A 27,857-nucleotide genomic window follows, 5' to 3' on the forward strand; every position below is an offset into this window, starting at 1 on the left:
TGTAGCGTGAGACTTTTCTGTTAGGACTATTGAACCAGACTTACCTTGACTCAGCTAGGTCCCAGAGTGTAGCGTGAGACTTTTGTGTTAGGACTATTGAACCAGACTTACCTTGACCCAGCTAGGTCCCAGAGTGTAGCGTGAGACTTTTGTGTTTGGACTATTGAACCAGACTTACCTTGACCCAGCTAGGTCCCAGAGGGTAGCGTGAGACTTTTGTGTTTGGACTATTGAACCAGACTTACCTTGACGCAGCTAGGTCCCAGAGTGTAGCATGAGACTTTGCGTTAGGACTATTGAACCAGACTTACCTTGATTCAGCTAGGTCCCAGAGTGTGGCGTCAGACTTTTGTGTTAGGACTATTGAAACAGACTTACCTTGATTCAGCTAGGTCCCAGAGTGTAGGGTGAGACTTTTGTGTTTGGACTATTGAACCAGACTTACCTTGACCCAGCTAGGTCCCAGAGTGTAGCGTGAGACTTTTGTGTTTGGACTATGGAACCAGACTTACCTTGACCCAGCTAGGTCCCAGAGTGTAGCGTGAGACTTTTGTGTTTGGACTATTGAACCAGACTTACCTTGACCCAGCTAGGTCCCAGACTGTAGCGTGAGACTTTTGTTTTAGGACTATTGAACCAGATTTACCTTGACCCAGCTAGGTCCCAGAGTGTAGGGTGAGACTTTTGTGTTTGGACTATTGAACCAGATTTACCTTGACCCAGCTAGGTCCCAGAGTGTAGGGTGAGACTTTTGTGTTTGGACTATTGAACCAGACTTACCTTGACGCAGCTAGGTCCCAGAGTGTAGGGTGAGACTTTTGTGCTTGGACAATTGAACCAGATTTACCTTGACCCAGCTAGGTCCCAGAGTGTAGGGTGAGACTTTTGTGTTTGGACTATTGAACCAGACTTACCTTGACGCAGCTAGGTCCCAGAGTGTAGGGTGAGACTTTTGTGCTTGGACAATTGAACCGGGCTTACCTTGATTCAGCTAGGTCCCAGAGTGTAGGGTGAGACTTTTGTGTTTGGACTATTGAACCAGACTTACCTTGACCCAGCTAGGTCCCAGAGTGTAGGGTGAGACTTTTGTGTTAGGACTATTGAACCAGACTTACCTTGAGCCAGCTAGGTCCCAGAGTGTAGCGTGAGACTTTTGTGTTAGGACTATTGAAGCAGACTTACCTTGATTCAGCTAGGTCCCAGAGTGTAGCGTGAGTCTTTTGTGTTAGGACTATTGAAGCAGATTTACCTTGACCCAGCTAGGTCCCAGAGTGTAGCGTGAGACTTTTGTGTTAGGACTATTGAACCAGACTTACCTTGACTCAGCTAGGTCCCAGAGTGTAGCGTGAGACTTTTGTGTTAGGACTATTGAACCAGACTTACCTTGACCCAGCTAGGTCCCAGAGTGTAGCGTGAGACTTTTGTGTTTGGACTATTGAACCAGACTTACCTTGACCCAGCTAGGTCCCAGAGTGTAGCGTGAGACTTTTGTGTTTGGACTATTGAACCAGACTTACCTTGACGCAGCTAGGTCCCAGAGTGTAGCATGAGACTTTGTGTTAGGACTATTGAACCAGACTTACCTTGATTCAGCTAGGTCCCAGAGTGTAGCGTCAGACTTTTGTGTTAGGACTATTGAAACAGACTTACCTTGATTCAGCTAGGTCCCAGAGTGTAGGGTGAGACTTTTGTGTTTGGACTATTGAACCAGACTTACCTTGACCCAGCTAGGTCCCAGAGTGTAGCGTGAGACTTTTGTGTTTGGACTATTGAACCAGACTTACCTTGACCCAGCTAGGTCCCAGAGTGTAGCGTGAGACTTTTGTGTTTGGACTATTGAACCAGACTTACCTTGACCCAGCTAGGTCCCAGACTGTAGCGTGAGACTTTTGTTTTAGGACTATTGAACCAGACTTACCTTGACCCAGCTAGGTCCCAGAGTGTAGGGTGAGACTTTTGTGTTTGGACTATTGAACCAGACTTACCTTGACCCAGCTAGGTCCCAGAGTGTAGGGTGAGACTTTTGTGTTTGGACTATTGAACCAGACTTACCTTGACGCAGCTAGGTCCCAGAGTGTAGGGTGAGACTTTTGTGCTTGGACAATTTAACCGGGCTTACCTTGATTCAGCTAGGTCCCAGAGTGTAGGGTGAGACTTTTGTGTTAGGACTATTGAACCAGACTTACCTTGATTCACCTAGGTCCCAGAGTGTAGGGTGAGACTTTTGTGTTTGGACTATTGAACCAGACTTACCTTGACCCAGCTAGGTCCCAGAGTGTAGGGTGAGACTTTTGTGTTAGGACTATTGAACCAGACTTACCTTGAGCCAGCTAGGTCCCAGAGTGTAGCGTGAGACTTTTGTTTTAGGACTATTGAACCAGACTTACCTTGATTCAGCTAGGTCCCTGAGTGTAGGGTGAGAATTTGTGTTTGGACTATTGAACCAGACTTACCTTGACCCAGCTAGGTCCCAGAGTGTAGCGTGAGACTTTTGTGTTAGGAATATTGAACCAGACATACCTTGACCCAGCTAGGTCCCAGAATGTAGCGTGAGACTTTTTTGTTAGGACTATTGAACCAGACATATCTTAACCCAGCGAGCTCCCAGAGTGTAGCGTGAGACATTTGTGTTTGGACTATTGAACCTGACTTACCTTGATTCAGCTAGGTCCCAGAGTGTAGCGTGAGACTTTTGTGTTAGGACTATTGAAGCAGACTTACCTTGATTCAGCTAGGTCCCAGAGTGTAGCGTGAGTCTTTTGTGTTAGGACTATTGAAGCAGATTTACCTTGACCCAGCTAGGTCCCAGAGTGTAGCGTGAGAATTTTCTGTTAGGACTATTGAACCAGACTTACCTTGATTCAGCTAGGTCCCAGAGTGTAGGGTGAGACTTTTGTGTTTGGACTATTGAACCAGAATTACCTTGACCCAGCTAGGTCCCAGAGTGTAGCGTCAGACTTTTGTGTTTGGACTATTGAACCAGACTTACCTTGACCCAGCTAGATCCCAGAGTGTAGGGTGAGACTTTTGTGTTTGGACTATTGAACCACACTTACCTTGACCCAGCTAGGTCCCAGAGTTTAGCGTGAGACTTTTGTGTTTGGATTATTGAACTAGACTTACCTTGACCCAGCTAGGTACCAGAGTGTAGTGTGAGACTTTTGTGTAAGAACTATTGAACCAGACTTACCTTGACTCAGCTAGGTCCCAGAGTGTAGGGTTAGACTTTTGTGTTTGGACTATTGAACCAGAATTACCTTGACCCAGCTAGGTCCCAGAGTGTAGCGTGAGACTTTTGTGTTTGGACTATTGAACCAGACTTACCTTGACCCAGCTAGATCCCAGAGTGTAGGGTGAGACTTTTGTGTTTGGACTATTGAACCAGACTTACCTTGACCCAGCAAGGTCCCAGAGTGTAGGGTGAGACTTCTGTGTTAGGACTATTGAACCAGACTTACCTTGACCAAGCTAGGTCCCAGAGTGTAGCATGAGACATTTGTGTTTGGACTATTGAACCAGACTTACCCTGACCCAGCTAGGTCCCAGAGTGTAGCATGAGAATTTTGTGTTAGGACTATTGAACCAGACTTACCTTGATTCAGCTAGGTCCCAGAGTGTAGCGTGAGGCTTTTGTGTTAGGACTATTGAACCAGACTTACCTTGATTCAGCTAGGTCCCTGAGTGTAGCGTGAGACTTTTGTGTTAGGACTATTGAACCAGACTTACCTTGACCCAGCGAGCTCCCAGAGTGTAGCGTGAGACTTTTGTGTTTGGACTATTGAACCAGACTTACCTTGATTCAGCGAGGTCCCAGAGTGTAGCGTGAGACTTTTGTGTTAGGACTATTGAAGCAGACTTACCTTGACCCAGCTAGGTCCCAGAGTGTAGCGTGAGACTTTTGTGTTAGGACTATTGAACCAGACTTACCTTGATTCAGCTAGGTCCCAGAGTGTAGCGTGAGACTTTTGTGTTAGGACTATTGAACCAGACTTACCTTGACCCAGCTAGGTCCCAGAGTGTAGCGTGAGACTTTTGTGTTTGGACTATTGAACCAGACTTACCTTGACCCAGCTAGGTCCCAGAGTGTAGCTTGAGACTTTTGTGTTTGGACTATTGAACCAGACTTACCTTGACGCAGCTAGGTCCCAGAGTGTAGCATGAGACTTTTGTGTTAGGACTATTGAACCAGACTTACCTTGACTCAGCTAGGTCCCAGAGTGTAGCGTGAGACTTTTGTGTTAGGACTATTGAACCAGACTTACCTTGATTCAGCTAGGTCCCAGAGTGTAGGGTGAGACTTTTGTGTTTGGACTATTGAACCAGACTTACCTTGACCCAGCTAGGTCCCAGAGTGTAGCGTGAGACTTTTGTGTTTGAACTATTGAACCAGACTTACCTTGACCCAGCAAGGTCCCAGAGTGTAGCGTGAGACTTTTGTGTTTGGACTATTGAACCAGACTTACCTTGGCCCAGCTAGGTCCCAGAGTGTAGCGTGAGACTTTTGTTTTAGGACTATTGAACCAGACTTACCTTGACCCAGCTAGGTCCCAGAGTGTAGCCTGAGACTTTTGTGTTTGGACTAATGAACCAGACTTACCTTGACCCAGCTAGGTCCCAGAGTGTAGCGTGAGACTTTTGTGTTTGGACTATTGAACCAGACTTACCTTGAACCAGCTAGGTCCCAGAGTGTAGCGTGAGACTTTTGTTTTAGGACTATTGAACCAGACTTACCTTGATTCAGCTGGGTCCCAGAGTGTAGGGTGAGACTTTTGTGTTTGGACTATTGAACCAGATTTACCTGACCCAGCTAGGTCCCAGAGTGTATGGTGAGACTTTTGGTTTTGACTATTGAACCAGACTTACCTTGACCCAGCAAGGTCCCAGAGTGTAGGGTGAGACTTTTGTTTTAGGACTATTGAACCAGACATACCTTGACCCAGCTAGGTCCCAGAGTGTAGCGTGAGACTTTTGTGTTTGGACTATTGAACCAGACTTACCTTGACTCAGCTAGGACCCAGCGTGTAGCGTGAGACTTTTGTGTTAGGACTATTGAACCAGACTTACCTTGACCCAGCTAGGTCCCAGAGTGTAGCCTGAGACTTTTGTGTTTAGACTATTGAACCAGACTTACCTTGACCCAGCTAGGTCCCAGAGTGTAGCGTGAGACTTTTGTGTTAGGACTATTGAACCAGACTTACCTTGACTCAGCTAGGACCCAGCGTGTAGCGTGAGACTTTTGTGTTAGGACTATTGAACCAGACTTACCTTGACCCAGCTAGGTCCCAGAGTGTAGCCTGAGACTTTTGTGTTTAGACTATTGAACCAGACTTACCTTGACCCAGCTAGGTCCCAGAGTGTAGCATGAGACTTTTGTGTTAGGACTATTGAACCAGACTTACCTTGACTCAGCTAGGACCCAGCGTGTAGCGTGAGACTTTTGTGTTAGGACTATTGAACCAGACTTACCTTGACCCAGCTAGGTCCCAGAGTGTAGCCTGAGACTTTTGTGTTTAGACTATTGAACCAGACTTACCTTGACCCAGCTAGGTCCCAGAGTGTAGCGTGAGACTTTTGTGTTTGGACTATTGAACCAGACTTACCTTGACCCAGCTAGGTCCCAGAGTGTAGCGTGAGACTTTTGTTTTAGGACTATTGAACCAGACTTACCTTGATTCAGCTAGGTCCCAGAGTGTAGGGTGAGAATTTGTGTTTGGACTATTGAACCAGACTTACCTTGACCCAGCTAGGTCCCAGAGTGTAGCGTGAGACTTTTGTGTTAGGAATATTGAACCAGACATACCTTGACCCAGCTAGGTCCCAGAGTGTAGCGTGAGACTTTTTTGTTAGGACTATTGAACCAGACTTATCTTAACCCAGCGAGCTCCCAGAGTGTAGCGTGAGACATTTGTGTTTGGACTATTGAACCTGACTTACCTTGATTCAGCTAGGTCCCAGAGTGTAGCGTGAGACTTTTGTGTTAGGACTATTGAAGCAGACTTACCTTGATTCAGCTAGGTCCCAGAGTGTAGCGTGAGTCTTTTGTGTTAGGACTATTGAAGCAGATTTACCTTGACCCAGCTAGGTCCCAGAGTGTAGCGTGAGACTTTTCTGTTAGGACTATTGAACCAGACTTACCTTGACTCAGCTAGGTCCCAGAGTGTAGCGTGAGACTTTTGTGTTAGGACTATTGAACCAGACTTACCTTGACCCAGCTAGGTCCCAGAGTGTAGCGTGAGACTTTTGTGTTTGGACTATTGAACCAGACTTACCTTGACCCAGCTAGGTCCCAGAGTGTAGCGTGAGACTTTTGCGTTTGGACTATTGAACCAGACTTACCTTGACGCAGCTAGGTCCCAGAGTGTAGCATGAGACTTTGTGTTAGGACTATTGAACCAGACTTACCTTGATTCAGCTAGGTCCCAGAGTGTGGCGTCAGACTTTTGTGTTAGGACTATTGAAACAGACTTACCTTGATTCAGCTAGGTCCCAGAGTGTAGGGTGAGACTTTTGTGTTTGGACTATTGAACCAGACTTACCTTGACCCAGCTAGGTCCCAGAGTGTAGCGTGAGACTTTTGTGTTTGGACTATGGAACCAGACTTACCTTGACCCAGCTAGGTCCCAGAGTGTAGCGTGAGACTTTTGTGTTTGGACTATTGAACCAGACTTACCTTGACCCAGCTAGGTCCCAGACTGTAGCGTGAGACTTTTGTTTTAGGACTATTGAACCAGATTTACCTTGACCCAGCTAGGTCCCAGAGTGTAGGGTGAGACTTTTGTGTTTGGACTATTGAACCAGATTTACCTTGACCCAGCTAGGTCCCAGAGTGTAGGGTGAGACTTTTGTGTTTGGACTATTGAACCAGACTTACCTTGACGCAGCTAGGTCCCAGAGTGTAGGGTGAGACTTTTGTGCTTGGACAATTGAACCGGGCTTACCTTGATTCAGCTAGGTCCCAGAGTGTAGGGTGATACTTTTGTGTTAGGACTATTGAACCAGACTTACCTTGATTCACCTAGGTCCCAGAGTGTAGGGTGAGACTTTTGTGTTTGGACTATTGAACCAGACTTACCTTGACCCAGCTAGGTCCCAGAGTGTAGGGTGAGACTTTTGTGTTAGGACTATTGAACCAGACTTACCTTGAGCCAGCTAGGTCCCAGAGTGTAGCGTGAGACTTTTGTGTTAGGACTATTGAAGCAGACTTACCTTGATTCAGCTAGGTCCCAGAGTGTAGCGTGAGTCTTTTGTGTTAGGACTATTGAAGCAGATTTACCTTGACCCAGCTAGGTCCCAGAGTGTGTCGTGAGACTTTTGTGTTAGGACTATTGAACCAGACTTACCTTGACTCAGCTAGGTCCCAGAGTGTAGCGTGAGACTTTTGTGTTAGGACTATTGAACCAGACTTACCTTGACCCAGCTAGGTCCCAGAGTGTAGCGTGAGACTTTTGTGTTTGGACTATTGAACCAGACTTACCTTGACCCAGCTAGGTCCCAGAGTGTAGCGTGAGACTTTTGTGTTTGGACTATTGAACCAGACTTACCTTGACGCAGCTAGGTCCCAGAGTGTAGCATGAGACTTTGTGTTAGGACTATTGAACCAGACTTACCTTGATTCAGCTAGGTCCCAGAGTGTAGCGTCAGACTTTTGTGTTAGGACTATTGAAACAGACTTACCTTGATTCAGCTAGGTCCCAGAGTGTAGGGTGAGACTTTTGTGTTTGGACTATTGAACCAGACTTACCTTGACCCAGCTAGGTCCCAGAGTGTAGCGTGAGACTTTTGTGTTTGGACTATTGAACCAGACTTACCTTGACCCAGCTAGGTCCCAGAGTGTAGCGTGAGACTTTTGTGTTTGGACTATTGAACCAGACTTACCTTGACCCAGCTAGGTCCCAGACTGTAGCGTGAGACTTTTGTTTTAGGACTATTGAACCAGACTTACCTTGACCCAGCTAGGTCCCAGAGTGTAGGGTGAGACTTTTGTGTTTGGACTATTGAACCAGACTTACCTTGACCCAGCTAGGTCCCAGAGTGTAGGGTGAGACTTTTGTGTTTGGACTATTGAACCAGACTTACCTTGACGCAGCTAGGTCCCAGAGTGTAGGGTGAGACTTTTGTGCTTGGACAATTTAACCGGGCTTACCTTGATTCAGCTAGGTCCCAGAGTGTAGGGTGAGACTTTTGTGTTAGGACTATTGAACCAGACTTACCTTGATTCACCTAGGTCCCAGAGTGTAGGGTGAGACTTTTGTGTTTGGACTATTGAACCAGACTTACCTTGACCCAGCTAGGTCCCAGAGTGTAGGGTGAGACTTTTGTGTTAGGACTATTGAACCAGACTTACCTTGAGCCAGCTAGGTCCCAGAGTGTAGCGTGAGACTTTTGTTTTAGGACTATTGAACCAGACTTACCTTGATTCAGCTAGGTCCCAGAGTGTAGGGTGAGAATTTGTGTTTGGACTATTGAACCAGACTTACCTTGACCCAGCTAGGTCCCAGAGTGTAGCGTGAGACTTTTGTGTTAGGAATATTGAACCAGACATACCTTGACCCAGCTAGGTCCCAGAATGTAGCGTGAGACTTTTTTGTTAGGACTATTGAACCAGACTTATCTTAACCCAGCGAGCTCCCAGAGTGTAGCGTGAGACATTTGTGTTTGGACTATTGAACCTGACTTACCTTGATTCAGCTAGGTCCCAGAGTGTAGCGTGAGACTTTTGTGTTAGGACTATTGAAGCAGACTTACCTTGATTCAGCTAGGTCCCAGAGTGTAGCGTGAGTCTTTTGTGTTAGGACTATTGAAGCAGATTTACCTTGACCCAGCTAGGTCCCAGAGTGTAGCGTGAGAATTTTCTGTTAGGACTATTGAACCAGACTTACCTTGATTCAGCTAGGTCCCAGAGTGTAGGGTGAGACTTTTGTGTTTGGACTATTGAACCAGAATTACCTTGACCCAGCTAGGTCCCAGAGTGTAGCGTCAGACTTTTGTGTTTGGACTATTGAACCAGACTTACCTTGACCCAGCTAGATCCCAGAGTGTAGGGTGAGACTTTTGTGTTTGGACTATTGAACCACACTTACCTTGACCCAGCTAGGTCCCAGAGTTTAGCGTGAGACTTTTGTGTTTGGATTATTGAACTAGACTTACCTTGACCCAGCTAGGTACCAGAGTGTAGCGTGAGACTTTTGTGTAAGAACTATTGAACCAGACTTACCTTGACTCAGCTAGGTCCCAGAGTGTAGGGTTAGACTTTTGTGTTTGGACTATTGAACCAGAATTACCTTGACCCAGCTAGGTCCCAGAGTGTAGCGTGAGACTTTTGTGTTTGGACTATTGAACCAGACTTACCTTGACCCAGCTAGATCCCAGAGTGTAGGGTGAGACTTTTGTGTTTGGACTATTGAACCAGACTTACCTTGACCCAGCAAGGTCCCAGAGTGTAGGGTGAGACTTCTGTGTTAGGACTATTGAACCAGACTTACCTTGACCAAGCTAGGTCCCAGAGTGTAGCATGAGACATTTGTGTTTGGACTATTGAACCAGACTTACCCTGACCCAGCTAGGTCCCAGAGTGTAGCATGAGAATCTTGTGTTAGGACTATTGAACCAGACTTACCTTGATTCAGCTAGGTCCCAGAGTGTAGCGTGAGGCTTTTGTGTTAGGACTATTGAACCAGACTTACCTTGATTCAGCTAGGTCCCTGAGTGTAGCGTGAGACTTTTGTGTTAGGACTATTGAACCAGACTTACCTTGACCCAGCGAGCTCCCAGAGTGTAGCGTGAGACTTTTGTGTTTGGACTATTGAACCAGACTTACCTTGATTCAGCTAGGTCCCAGAGTGTAGCGTGAGACTTTTGTGTTAGGACTATTGAAGCAGACTTACCTTGACCCAGCTAGGTCCCAGAGTGTAGCGTGAGACTTTTGTGTTAGGACTATTGAACCAGACTTACCTTGATTCAGCTAGGTCCCAGAGTGTAGCGTGAGACTTTTGTGTTAGGACTATTGAACCAGACTTACCTTGACCCAGCTAGGTCCCAGAGTGTAGCGTGAGACTTTTGTGTTTGGACTATTGAACCAGACTTACCTTGACCCAGCTAGGTCCCAGAGTGTAGCTTGAGACTTTTGTGTTTGGACTATTGAACCAGACTTACCTTGACGCAGCTAGGTCCCAGAGTGTAGCATGAGACTTTTGTGTTAGGACTATTGAACCAGACTTACCTTGACTCAGCTAGGTCCCAGAGTGTAGCGTGAGACTTTTGTGTTAGGACTATTGAACCAGACTTACCTTGATTCAGCTAGGTCCCAGAGTGTAGGGTGAGACTTTTGTGTTTGGACTATTGAACCAGACTTACCTTGACCCAGCTAGGTCCCAGAGTGTAGCGTGAGACTTTTGTGTTTGAACTATTGAACCAGACTTACCTTGACCCAGCAAGGTCCCAGAGTGTAGCGTGAGACTTTTGTGTTTGGACTATTGAACCAGACTTACCTTGGCCCAGCTAGGTCCCAGAGTGTAGCGTGAGACTTTTGTTTTAGGACTATTGAACCAGAGTTACCTTGATTCAGCTAGGTCCCAGAGTGTAGGGTGAGACTTTTGTGTTTGGACTATTGAACCAGATTTACCTTGACCCAGCTAGGTCCCAGAGTGTAGGGTGAGACTTTTGTGTTTTGACTATTGAACCAGACTTACCTTGACCCAGCAAGGTCCCAGAGTGTAGCGTGAGACTTTTGTGTTAGGACTATTGAACCAGACTTACCTTGATTCAGCTAGGTCGCAGAGTGTAGCGTGAGACTTTTGTGTTTGGACTATTGAACCACACTTACCTTGACCCAGCTAGGTCCCAGAGTTTAGCGTGAGACTTTTGTGTTAGGACTATTGAACCAGACTTACCTTGACCCAGCGAGCTCCCAGAGTGTAGCGTGAGACTTTTGTGTTTGGACTATTGAACCAGTCTTACCTTGATTCAGCTAGGTCCCAGAGTGTAGCGTGAGACTTTTGTGTTAGGACTATTGAAGCAGACTTACCTTGACCAAGCTAGGTCCCAGAGTGTAGCGTGAGACTTTTGTGTTAGGACTATTGAACCAGACTTACCTTGATTCAGCTAGGCCCCAGAGTGTAGCGTGAGACTTTTGTGTTAGGACTATTGAACCAGACTTACCTTGACCCAGCTAGGTCCCAGAGTATAGTGTGAGACCTTTGTGTTTGGACTATTGAACCAGACTTACCTTGACCCAGCTAGGTCCCAGAGTGTAGCGTGAGACTTTTGTGTTAGGACTATTGAACCAGACTTACCTTGATTCAGCTAGGTCCCAGAGTGTAGCGTGAGACTTTTGTGTTAGGACTATTGAACCAGACTTACCTTGATTCAGCTAGGTCCCAGAGTGTAGCGTGAGACTTTTGTGTTAGGACTATTGAACCAGACTTACCTTGACCCAAATAGGTCCCAGAGTGTAGTGTGAGACCTTTGTGTTTGGACTATTGAACCAGACTTACCTTGACCCAGCTACGTCCCAGAGTGTAGCTTGAGACTTTTGTGTTTGGACTATTGAACCAGACTTACCTTGACGCAGCTAGGTCCCAGAGTGTAGCGTGAGACTTTTGTGTTAGGACTATTGAACCAGACTTACCTTGATTCAGCTAGGTCCCAGAGTGTAGGGTGAGACTTTTGTGTTTGGACTATTGAACCAGACTTACCTTGACCCAGCTAGGTCCCAGAGTGTAGCGTGAGACTTTTGTGTTTGGACTATTGAACCAGACTTACCTTGACCCAGCTAGGTCCCAGAGTGTAGCGTGAGACTTTGTTTTAGGACTATTGAACCAGACTTACCTTGATTCAGCTAGGTCCCAGAGTGTAGGGTGAGACTTTTGTGTTTGGACTATTGAACCAGATTTACCTGACCCAGCTAGGTCCCAGAGTGTAGGGTGAGACTTTTGTGTTTTGACTATTGAACCAGACTTACCTTGACCCAGCAAGGTCCCAGAGTGTAGGGTGAGACTTTTGTTTTAGGACTATTGAACCAGAAATACCTTGACCCAGCTAGGTCCCAGAGTGTAGCGTGAGACTTTTGTGTTTGGACTATTGAACCAGACTTACCTTGATTCAGCGAGGTCCCAGAGTGTAGCGTGAGACTTTTGTGTTAAGACTATTGAACCAGACTTACCTTGACTCAGCTAGGACCCAGCGTGTAGCGTGAGACTTTTGTGTTAGGACTATTGAACCAGACTTACCTTGACCCAGCTAGGTCCCAGAGTGTAGCGTGAGACTTTTGTGTTTGGACTATTGAACCAGACTTACCTTGACCCAGCTAGGTCCCAGAGTGCAGCGTGAGACTTTTGTGTTTGGACTATTGAACCAGACTTACCTTGACGCAGCTGGGTCCCAGAGTGTAGCATGAGACTTTTGTGTTAGGACTATTGAACCACACTTACCTTGATTCAGCTAGGTCCCAGAGTGTAGCGTGAGACTTTTGTGTTAGGACTATTGAAGCAGACTTACCTTGATTCAGCTAGGTCCCAGAGTGTAGCGTGAGTCTTTTGTGTTAGGACTATTGAAGCAGATTTACCTTGACCCAGCTAGGTCCCAGAGTGTAGCGTGAGACTTTTCTGTTAGGACTATTGAACCAGACTTACCTTGACTCAGCTAGGTCCCAGAGTGTAGCGTGAGACTTTTGTGTTAGGACTATTGAACCAGACTTACCTTGACCCAGCTAGGTCCCAGAGTGTAGCGTGAGACTTTTGTGTTTGGACTATTGAACCAGACTTACCTTGACCCAGCTAGGTCCCAGAGTGTAGCGTGAGACTTTTGTGTTTGGACTATTGAACCAGACTTACCTTGACGCAGCTAGGTCCCAGAGTGTAGCATGAGACTTTGTGTTAGGACTATTGAACCAGACTTACCTTGATTCAGCTAGGTCCCAGAGTGTGGCGTCAGACTTTTGTGTTAGGACTATTGAAACAGACTTACCTTGATTCAGCTAGGTCCCAGAGTGTAGGGTGAGACTTTTGTGTTTGGACTATTGAACCAGACTTACCTTGACCCAGCTAGGTCCCAGAGTGTAGCGTGAGACTTTTGTGTTTGGACTATTGAACCAGACTTACCTTGACCCAGCTAGGTCCCAGAGTGTAGCTTGAGACTTTTGTGTTTGGACTATTGAACCAGACTTACCTTGACCCAGCTAGGTCCCAGACTGTAGCGTGAGACTTTTGTTTTAGGACTATTGAACCAGACTTACCTTGACCCAGCTAGGTCCCAGAGTGTAGGGTGAGACTTTTGTGTTTGGACTATTGAACCAGATTTACCTTGACCCAGCTAGGTCCCAGAGTGTAGGGTGAGACTTTTGTGTTTGGACTATTGAACCAGACTTACCTTGACGCAGCTAGGTCCCAGAGTGTAGGGTGAGACTTTTGTGCTTGGACAATTGAACCGGGCTTACCTTGATTCAGCTAGGTCCCAGAGTGTAGGGTGAGACTTTTGTGTTAGGACTATTGAACCAGACTTACCTTGATTCACCTAGGTCCCAGAGTGTAGGGTGAGACTTTTGTGTTTGGACTATTGAACCAGACTTACCTTGACCCAGCTAGGTCCCAGAGTGTAGGGTGAGACTTTTGTGTTAGGACTATTGAACCAGACTTACCTTGAGCCAGCTAGGTCCCAGAGTGTAGCGTGAGACTTTTGTGTTAGGACTATTGAAGCAGACTTACCTTGACCCAGCTAGGTCCCAGAGTGTAGGGTGAGACTTTTGTGTTAGGACTATTGAACCAGACTTACCTTGAGCCAGCTAGGTCCCAGAGTGTAGCGTGAGTCTTTTGTGTTAGGACTATTGAAGCAGATTTACCTTGACCCAGCTAGGTCCCAGAGTGTAGCGTGAGACTTTTGTGTTAGGACTATTGAACCAGACTTACCTTGACTCAGCTAGGTCCCAGAGTGTAGCGTGAGACTTTTGTGTTAGGACTATTGAACCAGACTTACCTTGACCCAGCTAGGTCCCAGAGTGTAGCGTGAGACTTTTGTGTTTGGACTATTGAACCAGACTTACCTTGACCCAGCTAGGTCCCAGAGTGTAGCGTGAGACTTTTGTGTTTGGACTATTGAACCAGACTTACCTTGACGCAGCTAGGTCCCAGAGTGTAGCATGAGACTTTGTGTTAGGACTATTGAACCAGACTTACCTTGATTCAGCTAGGTCCCAGAGTGTAGCGTCAGACTTTTGTGTTAGGACTATTGAAACAGACTTACCTTGATTCAGCTAGGTCCCAGAGTGTAGGGTGAGACTTTTGTGTTTGGACTATTGAACAAGACTTACCTTGACCCAGCTAGGTCCCAGAGTGTAGCGTGAGACTTTTGTGTTTGGACTATTGAACCAGACTTACCTTGACCCAGCTAGGTCCCAGAGTGTAGCGTGAGACTTTTGTGTTTGGACTATTGAACCAGACTTACCTTGACCCAGCTAGGTCCCAGACTGTAGCGTGAGACTTTTGTTTTAGGACTATTGAACCAGACTTACCTTGACCCAGCTAGGTCCCAGAGTGTAGGGTGAGACTTTTGTGTTTGGACTATTGAACCAGACTTACCTTGACCCAGCTAGGTCCCAGAGTGTAGGGTGAGACTTTTGTGTTTGGACTATTGAACCAGACTTACCTTGACGCAGCTAGGTCCCAGAGTGTAGGGTGAGACTTTTGTGCTTGGACAATTTAACCGGGCTTACCTTGATTCAGCTAGGTCCCAGAGTGTAGGGTGAGACTTTTGTGTTAGGACTATTGAACCAGACTTACCTTGATTCACCTAGGTCCCAGAGTGTAGGGTGAGACTTTTGTGTTTGGACTATTGAACCAGACTTACCTTGACCCAGCTAGGTCCCAGAGTGTAGGGTGAGAATTTTGTGTTAGGACTATTGAACCAGACTTACCTTGAGCCAGCTAGGTCCCAGAGTGTAGCGTGAGACTTTTGTTTTAGGACTATTGAACCAGACTTACCTTGATTCAGCTAGGTCCCAGAGTGTAGGGTGAGAATTTGTGTTTGGACTATTGAACCAGACTTACCTTGACCCAGCTAGGTCCCAGAGTGTAGCGTGAGACTTTTGTGTTAGGAATATTGAACCAGACATACCTTGACCCAGCTGGGTCCCAGAATGTAGCGTGAGACTTTTTTGTTAGGACTATTGAACCAGACTTATCTTAACCCAGCGAGCTCCCAGAGTGTAGCGTGAGACATTTGTGTTTGGACTATTGAACCTGACTTACCTTGATTCAGCTAGGTCCCAGAGTGTAGCGTGAGACTTTTGTGTTAGGACTATTGAAGCAGACTTACCTTGATTCAGCTAGGTCCCAGAGTGTAGCATGAGTCTTTTGTGTTAGGACTATTGAAGCAGATTTACCTTGACCCAGCTAGGTCCCAGAGTGTAGCGTGAGAATTTTCTGTTAGGACTATTGAACCAGACTTACCTTGATTCAGCTAGGTCCCAGAGTGTAGGGTGAGACTTTTGTGTTTGGACTATTGAACCAGAATTACCTTGACCCAGCTAGGTCCCAGAGTGTAGCGTCAGACTTTTGTGTTTGGACTATTGAACCAGACTTACCTTGACCCAGCTAGATCCCAGAGTGTAGGGTGAGACTTTTGTGTTTGGACTATTGAACCACACTTACCTTGACCCAGCTAGGTTCCAGAGTTTAGCGTGAGACTTTTGTGTTTGGACTATTGAACCACACTTACCTTGACCCAGCTAGGTCCCAGAGTTTAGCGTGAGACTTTTGTGTTAGGACTATTGAACCAGACTTACCTTGACCCAGCGAGCTCCCAGAGTGTAGCGTGAGACTTTTGTGTTTGGACTATTGAACCAGACTTACCTTGATTCAGCTAGGTCCCAGAGTGTAGCGTGAGACTTTTGTGTTAGGACTATTGAAGCAGACTTACCTTGACCCAGCTAGGTCCCAGAGTGTAGCGTGAGACTTTTGTGTTAGGACTATTGAACCAGACTTACCTTGATTCAGCTAGGTCCCAGAGTGTAGCGTGAGACTTTTGTGTTAGGACTATTGAACCAGACTTACCTTCCCAGCTAGGTCCCAGAGTGTAGTGTGAGACATTTGTGTTTGGACTATTGAACCAGACTTACCTTGACCCAGCTACGTCCCAGAGTGTAGCTTGAGACTTTTGTGTTTGGACTATTGAACCAGACTTACCTTGACGCAGCTAGGTCCCAGAGTGTAGCATGAGACTTTTGTGTTAGGACTATTGAAGCAGACTTACCTTGACCCAGCTAGGTCACAGAGTGTATCGTGAGACTTTTGTTTTAGGACTATTGAACCAGACTTACCTTGATTCAGCTAGGTCCCAGAGTGTAGGGTGAGACTTTTGTGTTTGGACTATTGAACCAGATTTACCTTGACCCAGCTAGGTCCCAGAGTGTAGGGTGAGAATTTTGTGTTTTGACTATTGAACCAGACTTACCTTGACCCAGCAAGGTCCCAGAGTGTAGGGTGAGACTTTTGTGTTAGGACTATTGAACCAGATTTACCTTGATTCAGCTAGGTCCCAGAGTGTAGCGTGAGACTTTTGTGTTAGGACTATTGAATCAGACTTACCTTGACCCAGCTAGGTCCCAGAGTGTAGCGTGAGACTTTTGTGTTCGGACTATTGAACCAGACTTACCTTGACCCAGCTAGGTCCCAGAGTGTAGCTTGAGACTTTTGTGTTCGGACTATTGAACCAGACTTACCTTGACGCAGCTAGGTCCCAGAGTGTAGCATGAGACTTTTGTGTTAGGACTATTGAACCAGACTTACCTTGACTCAGCTAGGTCCCAGAGTGTAGCGTGAGACTTTTGTGTTAGGACTATTGAACCAGACTTACCTTGATTCAGCTAGGTCCCAGAGTGTAGGGTGAGAATTTTGTGTTTGGACTATTGAACCAGACTTACCTTGACCCAGTTAGGTCCCAGAGTGTAGCGTGAGACTTTTGTGTTTGAACTATTGAACCAGACTTACCTTGACCCAGCTAGGTCCCAGAGTGTAGCGTGAGACTTTTGTGTTTGGACTATTGAACCAGACTTACCTTGACCCAGCTAGGTCCCAGAGTGTAACGTGAGACTTTTGTGTTTGGACTATTGAACCAGACTTACCTTGACCCAACTAGGTCCCAGAGTGTAGCGTGAGACTTTTGTTTTAGGACTATTGAACCAGACTTACCTTGATTCAGCTAGGTCCCAGAGTGTAGGGTGAGACTTTTGTGTTTGGACTATTGAACCAGATTTACCTTGACCCAGCTAGGTCCCAGAGTGTAGGGTGAGACTTTTGTGTTAGGACTATTGAACCAGACTTACCTTGATTCAGATAGGTCGCAGAGTGTAGCGTGAGACTTTTGTGTTTGGACTATTGAACCACACTTACCTTGACCCAGCTAGGTCCCAGAATGTAGCGTGAGACTTTTGTGTTTGGATTATTGAACCAGACTTACCTTGACCCAGCTAGCTCCCAGAGTTTAGCGTGATACTTTTGTGTTAGGACTATTGAACCAGACTTACTTTGACTCAGCTAGGTCCCAGAGTGTAGGGTGAGACTTTTGTGTTTGGACTATTGAACCAGACTTACCTTGACCCAGCTAGGTCCCAGAGTGTAGCGTGAGACTTTTGTGTTAGGACTATTGAACCAGACTTACCTTGATTCAGCTAGGTCGCATAGTGTAGCGTGAGACTTTTGTGTTTGGACTATTGAACCAGACTTACCTTGATTCAGCTAGGTCCCAGAGTGTAGCGTGAGACTTTTGTGTTAGGACTATTGAAGCAGACTTACCTTGACCCAGCTAGGTCCCAGAGTGTAGCGTGAGACTTTTGTGTTAGGACTATTGAACCAGACTTACCTTGATTCAGCTAGGTCCCAGAGTGTAGCGTGAGACTTTTGTGTTAGGACTATTGAACCAGACTTACCTTCCCAGCTAGGTCCCAGAGTGTAGTGTGAGACCTTTGTGTTTGGACTATTGAACCAGACTTACCTTGACCCAGCTACGTCCCAGAGTGTAGCTTGAGACTTTTGTGTTTGGACTATTGAACCAGACTTACCTTGACGCAGCTAGGTCCCAGAGTGTAGCATGAGACTTTTGTGTTAGGACTATTGAACCAGACTTACCTTGACTCAGCTAGGTCCCAGAGGGTAGCGTGAGACTTTTGTGTTAGGACTATTGAACCAGACTTACCTTGATTCAGGTAGGCCCCAGAGTGTAGGGTGAGACTTTTGTGTTTGGACTATTGAACCAGACTTACCTTGACCCAGCTAGGTCCCAGAGTGTAGTGTGAGACTTTTGTGTTTGGACTATTGAACCAGACTTACCTTGACCCAGCTAGGTCCCAGAGTGTAGCCTGAGACTTTTGTGTTTGGACTAATGAACCAGACTTACCTTGACCCAGCTAGGTCCCAGAGTGTAGCGTGAGACTTTTGTGTTTGGACTATTGAACCAGACTTACCTTGAACCAGCTAGGTCCCAGAGTGTAGCGTGAGACTTTTGTTTTAGGACTATTGAACCAGACTTACCTTGATTCAGCTGGGTCCCAGAGTGTAGGGTGAGACTTTTGTGTTTGGACTATTGAACCAGATTTACCTGACCCAGCTAGGTCCCAGAGTGTATGGTGAGACTTTTGGTTTTGACTATTGAACCAGACTTACCTTGACCCAGCAAGGTCCCAGAGTGTAGGGTGAGACTTTTGTTTTAGGACTATTGAACCAGACATACCTTGACCCAGCTAGGTCCCAGAGTGTAGCGTGAGACTTTTGTGTTTGGACTATTGAACCAGACTTACCTTGATTCAGCGAGGTCCCAGAGTGTAGCATGAGACTTTTGTGTTAGGACTATTGAACCAGACTTACCTTGACTCAGCTAGGACCCAGCGTGTAGCGTGAGACTTTTGTGTTAGGACTATTGAACCAGACTTACCTTGACCCAGCTAGGTCCCAGAGTGTAGCCTGAGACTTTTGTGTTTAGACTATTGAACCAGACTTACCTTGACCCAGCTGGGTCCCAGAGTGTAGCATGAGACTTTTGTGTTAGGACTATTGAACCAGACTTACCTTGATTCAGCTAGGTCCCAGAGTGTAGCGTGAGACTTTTGTGTTAGGACTATTGAAACAGACTTACCTTGACCCAGCTAGGTCCCAGAGTGTAGCGTGAGACTTTTGTGTTTGGACTATTGAACCAGATTTACCTTGACCCAGCTAGGTCCCAGAGTGTAGCGTGAGACTTTTGTGTTTGGACTATTGAACCAGACTTACCTTGACCCAGCTAGGTCCCAGAGTGTAGCGTGAGACTTTTGTTTTAGGACTATTGAACCAGACTTACCTTGATTCAGCTAGGTCCCAGAGTGTAGGGTGAGAATTTGTGTTTGGACTATTGAACCAGACTTACCTTGACCCAGCTAGGTCCCAGAGTGTAGCGTGAGACTTTTGTGTTAGGAATATTGAACCAGACATACCTTGACCCAGCTAGGTCCCAGAGTGTAGCGTGAGACTTTTTTGTTAGGACTATTGAACCAGACTTATCTTAACCCAGCGAGCTCCCAGAGTGTAGCGTGAGACATTTGTGTTTGGACTATTGAACCTGACTTACCTTGATTCAGCTAGGTCCCAGAGTGTAGCGTGAGACTTTTGTGTTAGGACTATTGAAGCAGACTTACCTTGATTCAGCTAGGTCCCAGAGTGTAGCGTGAGTCTTTTGTGTTAGGACTATTGAAGCAGATTTACCTTGACCCAGCTAGGTCCCAGAGTGTAGCGTGAGACTTTTCTGTTAGGACTATTGAACCAGACTTACCTTGACTCAGCTAGGTCCCAGAGTGTAGCGTGAGACTTTTGTGTTAGGACTATTGAACCAGACTTACCTTGACCCAGCTAGGTCCCAGAGTGTAGCGTGAGACTTTTGTGTTTGGACTATTGAACCAGACTTACCTTGACCCAGCTAGGTCCCAGAGGGTAGCGTGAGACTTTTGTGTTTGGACTATTGAACCAGACTTACCTTGACGCAGCTAGGTCCCAGAGTGTAGCATGAGACTTTGCGTTAGGACTATTGAACCAGACTTACCTTGATTCAGCTAGGTCCCAGAGTGTGGCGTCAGACTTTTGTGTTAGGACTATTGAAACAGACTTACCTTGATTCAGCTAGGTCCCAGAGTGTAGGGTGAGACTTTTGTGTTTGGACTATTGAACCAGACTTACCTTGACCCAGCTAGGTCCCAGAGTGTAGCGTGAGACTTTTGTGTTTGGACTATGGAACCAGACTTACCTTGACCCAGCTAGGTCCCAGAGTGTAGCGTGAGACTTTTGTGTTTGGACTATTGAACCAGACTTACCTTGACCCAGCTAGGTCCCAGACTGTAGCGTGAGACTTTTGTTTTAGGACTATTGAACCAGATTTACCTTGACCCAGCTAGGTCCCAGAGTGTAGGGTGAGACTTTTGTGTTTGGACTATTGAACCAGATTTACCTTGACCCAGCTAGGTCCCAGAGTGTAGGGTGAGACTTTTGTGTTTGGACTATTGAACCAGACTTACCTTGACGCAGCTAGGTCCCAGAGTGTAGGGTGAGACTTTTGTGCTTGGACAATTGAACCAGATTTACCTTGACCCAGCTAGGTCCCAGAGTGTAGGGTGAGACTTTTGTGTTTGGACTATTGAACCAGACTTACCTTGACGCAGCTAGGTCCCAGAGTGTAGGGTGAGACTTTTGTGCTTGGACAATTGAACCGGGCTTACCTTGATTCAGCTAGGTCCCAGAGTGTAGGGTGAGACTTTTGTGTTTGGACTATTGAACCAGACTTACCTTGACCCAGCTAGGTCCCAGAGTGTAGGGTGAGACTTTTGTGTTAGGACTATTGAACCAGACTTACCTTGAGCCAGCTAGGTCCCAGAGTGTAGCGTGAGACTTTTGTGTTAGGACTATTGAAGCAGACTTACCTTGATTCAGCTAGGTCCCAGAGTGTAGCGTGAGTCTTTTGTGTTAGGACTATTGAAGCAGATTTACCTTGACCCAGCTAGGTCCCAGAGTGTAGCGTGAGACTTTTGTGTTAGGACTATTGAACCAGACTTACCTTGACTCAGCTAGGTCCCAGAGTGTAGCGTGAGACTTTTGTGTTAGGACTATTGAACCAGACTTACCTTGACCCAGCTAGGTCCCAGAGTGTAGCGTGAGACTTTTGTGTTTGGACTATTGAACCAGACTTACCTTGACCCAGCTAGGTCCCAGAGTGTAGCGTGAGACTTTTGTGTTTGGACTATTGAACCAGACTTACCTTGACGCAGCTAGGTCCCAGAGTGTAGCATGAGACTTTGTGTTAGGACTATTGAACCAGACTTACCTTGATTCAGCTAGGTCCCAGAGTGTAGCGTCAGACTTTTGTGTTAGGACTATTGAAACAGACTTACCTTGATTCAGCTAGGTCCCAGAGTGTAGGGTGAGACTTTTGTGTTTGGACTATTGAACCAGACTTACCTTGACCCAGCTAGGTCCCAGAGTGTAGCGTGAGACTTTTGTGTTTGGACTATTGAACCAGACTTACCTTGACCCAGCTAGGTCCCAGAGTGTAGCGTGAGACTTTTGTGTTTGGACTATTGAACCAGACTTACCTTGACCCAGCTAGGTCCCAGACTGTAGCGTGAGACTTTTGTTTTAGGACTATTGAACCAGACTTACCTTGACCCAGCTAGGTCCCAGAGTGTAGGGTGAGACTTTTGTGTTTGGACTATTGAACCAGACTTACCTTGACCCAGCTAGGTCCCAGAGTGTAGGGTGAGACTTTTGTGTTTGGACTATTGAACCAGACTTACCTTGACGCAGCTAGGTCCCAGAGTGTAGGGTGAGACTTTTGTGCTTGGACAATTTAACCGGGCTTACCTTGATTCAGCTAGGTCCCAGAGTGTAGGGTGAGACTTTTGTGTTAGGACTATTGAACCAGACTTACCTTGATTCACCTAGGTCCCAGAGTGTAGGGTGAGACTTTTGTGTTTGGACTATTGAACCAGACTTACCTTGACCCAGCTAGGTCCCAGAGTGTAGGGTGAGACTTTTGTGTTAGGACTATTGAACCAGACTTACCTTGAGCCAGCTAGGTCCCAGAGTGTAGCGTGAGACTTTTGTTTTAGGACTATTGAACCAGACTTACCTTGATTCAGCTAGGTCCCTGAGTGTAGGGTGAGAATTTGTGTTTGGACTATTGAACCAGACTTACCTTGACCCAGCTAGGTCCCAGAGTGTAGCGTGAGACTTTTGTGTTAGGAATATTGAACCAGACATACCTTGACCCAGCTAGGTCCCAGAATGTAGCGTGAGACTTTTTTGTTAGGACTATTGAACCAGACATATCTTAACCCAGCGAGCTCCCAGAGTGTAGCGTGAGACATTTGTGTTTGGACTATTGAACCTGACTTACCTTGATTCAGCTAGGTCCCAGAGTGTAGCGTGAGACTTTTGTGTTAGGACTATTGAAGCAGACTTACCTTGATTCAGCTAGGTCCCAGAGTGTAGCGTGAGTCTTTTGTGTTAGGACTATTGAAGCAGATTTACCTTGACCCAGCTAGGTCCCAGAGTGTAGCGTGAGAATTTTCTGTTAGGACTATTGAACCAGACTTACCTTGATTCAGCTAGGTCCCAGAGTGTAGGGTGAGACTTTTGTGTTTGGACTATTGAACCAGAATTACCTTGACCCAGCTAGGTCCCAGAGTGTAGCGTCAGACTTTTGTGTTTGGACTATTGAACCAGACTTACCTTGACCCAGCTAGATCCCAGAGTGTAGGGTGAGACTTTTGTGTTTGGACTATTGAACCACACTTACCTTGACCCAGCTAGGTCCCAGAGTTTAGCGTGAGACTTTTGTGTTTGGATTATTGAACTAGACTTACCTTGACCCAGCTAGGTACCAGAGTGTAGTGTGAGACTTTTGTGTAAGAACTATTGAACCAGACTTACCTTGACTCAGCTAGGTCCCAGAGTGTAGGGTTAGACTTTTGTGTTTGGACTATTGAACCAGAATTACCTTGACCCAGCTAGGTCCCAGAGTGTAGCGTGAGACTTTTGTGTTTGGACTATTGAACCAGACTTACCTTGACCCAGCTAGATCCCAGAGTGTAGGGTGAGACTTTTGTGTTTGGACTATTGAACCAGACTTACCTTGACCCAGCAAGGTCCCAGAGTGTAGGGTGAGACTTCTGTGTTAGGACTATTGAACCAGACTTACCTTGACCAAGCTAGGTCCCAGAGTGTAGCATGAGACATTTGTGTTTGGACTATTGAACCAGACTTACCCTGACCCAGCTAGGTCCCAGAGTGTAGCATGAGAATTTTGTGTTAGGACTATTGAACCAGACTTACCTTGATTCAGCTAGGTCCCAGAGTGTAGCGTGAGGCTTTTGTGTTAGGACTATTGAACCAGACTTACCTTGATTCAGCTAGGTCCCTGAGTGTAGCGTGAGACTTTTGTGTTAGGACTATTGAACCAGACTTACCTTGACCCAGCGAGCTCCCAGAGTGTAGCGTGAGACTTTTGTGTTTGGACTATTGAACCAGACTTACCTTGATTCAGCGAGGTCCCAGAGTGTAGCGTGAGACTTTTGTGTTAGGACTATTGAAGCAGACTTACCTTGACCCAGCTAGGTCCCAGAGTGTAGCGTGAGACTTTTGTGTTAGGACTATTGAACCAGACTTACCTTGATTCAGCTAGGTCCCAGAGTGTAGCGTGAGACTTTTGTGTTAGGACTATTGAACCAGACTTACCTTGACCCAGCTAGGTCCCAGAGTGTAGCGTGAGACTTTTGTGTTTGGACTATTGAACCAGACTTACCTTGACCCAGCTAGGTCCCAGAGTGTAGCTTGAGACTTTTGTGTTTGGACTATTGAACCAGACTTACCTTGACGCAGCTAGGTCCCAGAGTGTAGCATGAGACTTTTGTGTTAGGACTATTGAACCAGACTTACCTTGACTCAGCTAGGTCCCAGAGTGTAGCGTGAGACTTTTGTGTTAGGACTATTGAACCAGACTTACCTTGATTCAGCTAGGTCCCAGAGTGTAGGGTGAGACTTTTGTGTTTGGACTATTGAACCAGACTTACCTTGACCCAGCTAGGTCCCAGAGTGTAGCGTGAGACTTTTGTGTTTGAACTATTGAACCAGACTTACCTTGACCCAGCAAGGTCCCAGAGTGTAGCGTGAGACTTTTGTGTTTGGACTATTGAACCAGACTTACCTTGGCCCAGCTAGGTCCCAGAGTGTAGCGTGAGACTTTTGTTTTAGGACTATTGAACCAGACTTACCTTGACCCAGCTAGGTCCCAGAGTGTAGCCTGAGACTTTTGTGTTTGGACTAATGAACCAGACTTACCTTGACCCAGCTAGGTCCCAGAGTGTAGCGTGAGACTTTTGTGTTTGGACTATTGAACCAGACTTACCTTGAACCAGCTAGGTCCCAGAGTGTAGCGTGAGACTTTTGTTTTAGGACTATTGAACCAGACTTACCTTGATTCAGCTGGGTCCCAGAGTGTAGGGTGAGACTTTTGTGTTTGGACTATTGAACCAGATTTACCTGACCCAGCTAGGTCCCAGAGTGTATGGTGAGACTTTTGGTTTTGACTATTGAACCAGACTTACCTTGACCCAGCAAGGTCCCAGAGTGTAGGGTGAGACTTTTGTTTTAGGACTATTGAACCAGACATACCTTGACCCAGCTAGGTCCCAGAGTGTAGCGTGAGACTTTTGTGTTTGGACTATTGAACCAGACTTACCTTGACTCAGCTAGGACCCAGCGTGTAGCGTGAGACTTTTGTGTTAGGACTATTGAACCAGACTTACCTTGACCCAGCTAGGTCCCAGAGTGTAGCCTGAGACTTTTGTGTTTAGACTATTGAACCAGACTTACCTTGACCCAGCTAGGTCCCAGAGTGTAGCGTGAGACTTTTGTGTTAGGACTATTGAACCAGACTTACCTTGACTCAGCTAGGACCCAGCGTGTAGCGTGAGACTTTTGTGTTAGGACTATTGAACCAGACTTACCTTGACCCAGCTAGGTCCCAGAGTGTAGCCTGAGACTTTTGTGTTTAGACTATTGAACCAGACTTACCTTGACCCAGCTAGGTCCCAGAGTGTAGCATGAGACTTTTGTGTTAGGACTATTGAACCAGACTTACCTTGACTCAGCTAGGACCCAGCGTGTAGCGTGAGACTTTTGTGTTAGGACTATTGAACCAGACTTACCTTGACCCAGCTAGGTCCCAGAGTGTAGCCTGAGACTTTTGTGTTTAGACTATTGAACCAGACTTACCTTGACCCAGCTAGGTCCCAGAGTGTAGCGTGAGACTTTTGTGTTTGGACTATTGAACCAGACTTACCTTGACCCAGCTAGGTCCCAGAGTGTAGCGTGAGACTTTTGTTTTAGGACTATTGAACCAGACTTACCTTGATTCAGCTAGGTCCCAGAGTGTAGGGTGAGAATTTGTGTTTGGACTATTGAACCAGACTTACCTTGACCCAGCTAGGTCCCAGAGTGTAGCGTGAGACTTTTGTGTTAGGAATATTGAACCAGACATACCTTGACCCAGCTAGGTCCCAGAGTGTAGCGTGAGACTTTTTTGTTAGGACTATTGAACCAGACTTATCTTAACCCAGCGAGCTCCCAGAGTGTAGCGTGAGACATTTGTGTTTGGACTATTGAACCTGACTTACCTTGATTCAGCTAGGTCCCAGAGTGTAGCGTGAGACTTTTGTGTTAGGACTATTGAAGCAGACTTACCTTGATTCAGCTAGGTCCCAGAGTGTAGCGTGAGTCTTTTGTGTTAGGACTATTGAAGCAGATTTACCTTGACCCAGCTAGGTCCCAGAGTGTAGCGTGAGACTTTTCTGTTAGGACTATTGAACCAGACTTACCTTGACTCAGCTAGGTCCCAGAGTGTAGCGTGAGACTTTTGTGTTAGGACTATTGAACCAGACTTACCTTGACCCAGCTAGGTCCCAGAGTGTAGCGTGAGACTTTTGTGTTTGGACTATTGAACCAGACTTACCTTGACCCAGCTAGGTCCCAGAGTGTAGCGTGAGACTTTTGCGTTTGGACTATTGAACCAGACTTACCTTGACGCAGCTAGGTCCCAGAGTGTAGCATGAGACTTTGTGTTAGGACTATTGAACCAGACTTACCTTGATTCAGCTAGGTCCCAGAGTGTGGCGTCAGACTTTTGTGTTAGGACTATTGAAACAGACTTACCTTGATTCAGCTAGGTCCCAGAGTGTAGGGTGAGACTTTTGTGTTTGGACTATTGAACCAGACTTACCTTGACCCAGCTAGGTCCCAGAGTGTAGCGTGAGACTTTTGTGTTTGGACTATGGAACCAGACTTACCTTGACCCAGCTAGGTCCCAGAGTGTAGCGTGAGACTTTTGTGTTTGGACTATTGAACCAGACTTACCTTGACCCAGCTAGGTCCCAGACTGTAGCGTGAGACTTTTGTTTTAGGACTATTGAACCAGATTTACCTTGACCCAGCTAGGTCCCAGAGTGTAGGGTGAGACTTTTGTGTTTGGACTATTGAACCAGATTTACCTTGACCCAGCTAGGTCCCAGAGTGTAGGGTGAGACTTTTGTGTTTGGACTATTGAACCAGACTTACCTTGACGCAGCTAGGTCCCAGAGTGTAGGGTGAGACTTTTGTGCTTGGACAATTGAACCGGGCTTACCTTGATTCAGCTAGGTCCCAGAGTGTAGGGTGATACTTTTGTGTTAGGACTATTGAACCAGACTTACCTTGATTCACCTAGGTCCCAGAGTGTAGGGTGAGACTTTTGTGTTTGGACTATTGAACCAGACTTACCTTGACCCAGCTAGGTCCCAGAGTGTAGGGTGAGACTTTTGTGTTAGGACTATTGAACCAGACTTACCTTGAGCCAGCTAGGTCCCAGAGTGTAGCGTGAGACTTTTGTGTTAGGACTATTGAAGCAGACTTACCTTGATTCAGCTAGGTCCCAGAGTGTAGCGTGAGTCTTTTGTGTTAGGACTATTGAAGCAGATTTACCTTGACCCAGCTAGGTCCCAGAGTGTGTCGTGAGACTTTTGTGTTAGGACTATTGAACCAGACTTACCTTGACTCAGCTAGGTCCCAGAGTGTAGCGTGAGACTTTTGTGTTAGGACTATTGAACCAGACTTACCTTGACCCAGCTAGGTCCCAGAGTGTAGCGTGAGACTTTTGTGTTTGGACTATTGAACCAGACTTACCTTGACCCAGCTAGGTCCCAGAGTGTAGCGTGAGACTTTTGTGTTTGGACTATTGAACCAGACTTACCTTGACGCAGCTAGGTCCCAGAGTGTAGCATGAGACTTTGTGTTAGGACTATTGAACCAGACTTACCTTGATTCAGCTAGGTCCCAGAGTGTAGCGTCAGACTTTTGTGTTAGGACTATTGAAACAGACTTACCTTGATTCAGCTAGGTCCCAGAGTGTAGGGTGAGACTTTTGTGTTTGGACTATTGAACCAGACTTACCTTGACCCAGCTAGGTCCCAGAGTGTAGCGTGAGACTTTTGTGTTTGGACTATTGAACCAGACTTACCTTGACCCAGCTAGGTCCCAGAGTGTAGCGTGAGACTTTTGTGTTTGGACTATTGAACCAGACTTACCTTGACCCAGCTAGGTCCCAGACTGTAGCGTGAGACTTTTGTTTTAGGACTATTGAACCAGACTTACCTTGACCCAGCTAGGTCCCAGAGTGTAGGGTGAGACTTTTGTGTTTGGACTATTGAACCAGACTTACCTTGACCCAGCTAGGTCCCAGAGTGTAGGGTGAGACTTTTGTGTTTGGACTATTGAACCAGACTTACCTTGACGCAGCTAGGTCCCAGAGTGTAGGGTGAGACT

This window comes from Ambystoma mexicanum, chromosome 2q (assembly GCF_040938575.1).
Source record: "Ambystoma mexicanum isolate Mex_15411 chromosome 2q, UKY_AmexF1_1, whole genome shotgun sequence".
Taxonomy (NCBI): domain Eukaryota; kingdom Metazoa; phylum Chordata; class Amphibia; order Caudata; family Ambystomatidae; genus Ambystoma; species Ambystoma mexicanum.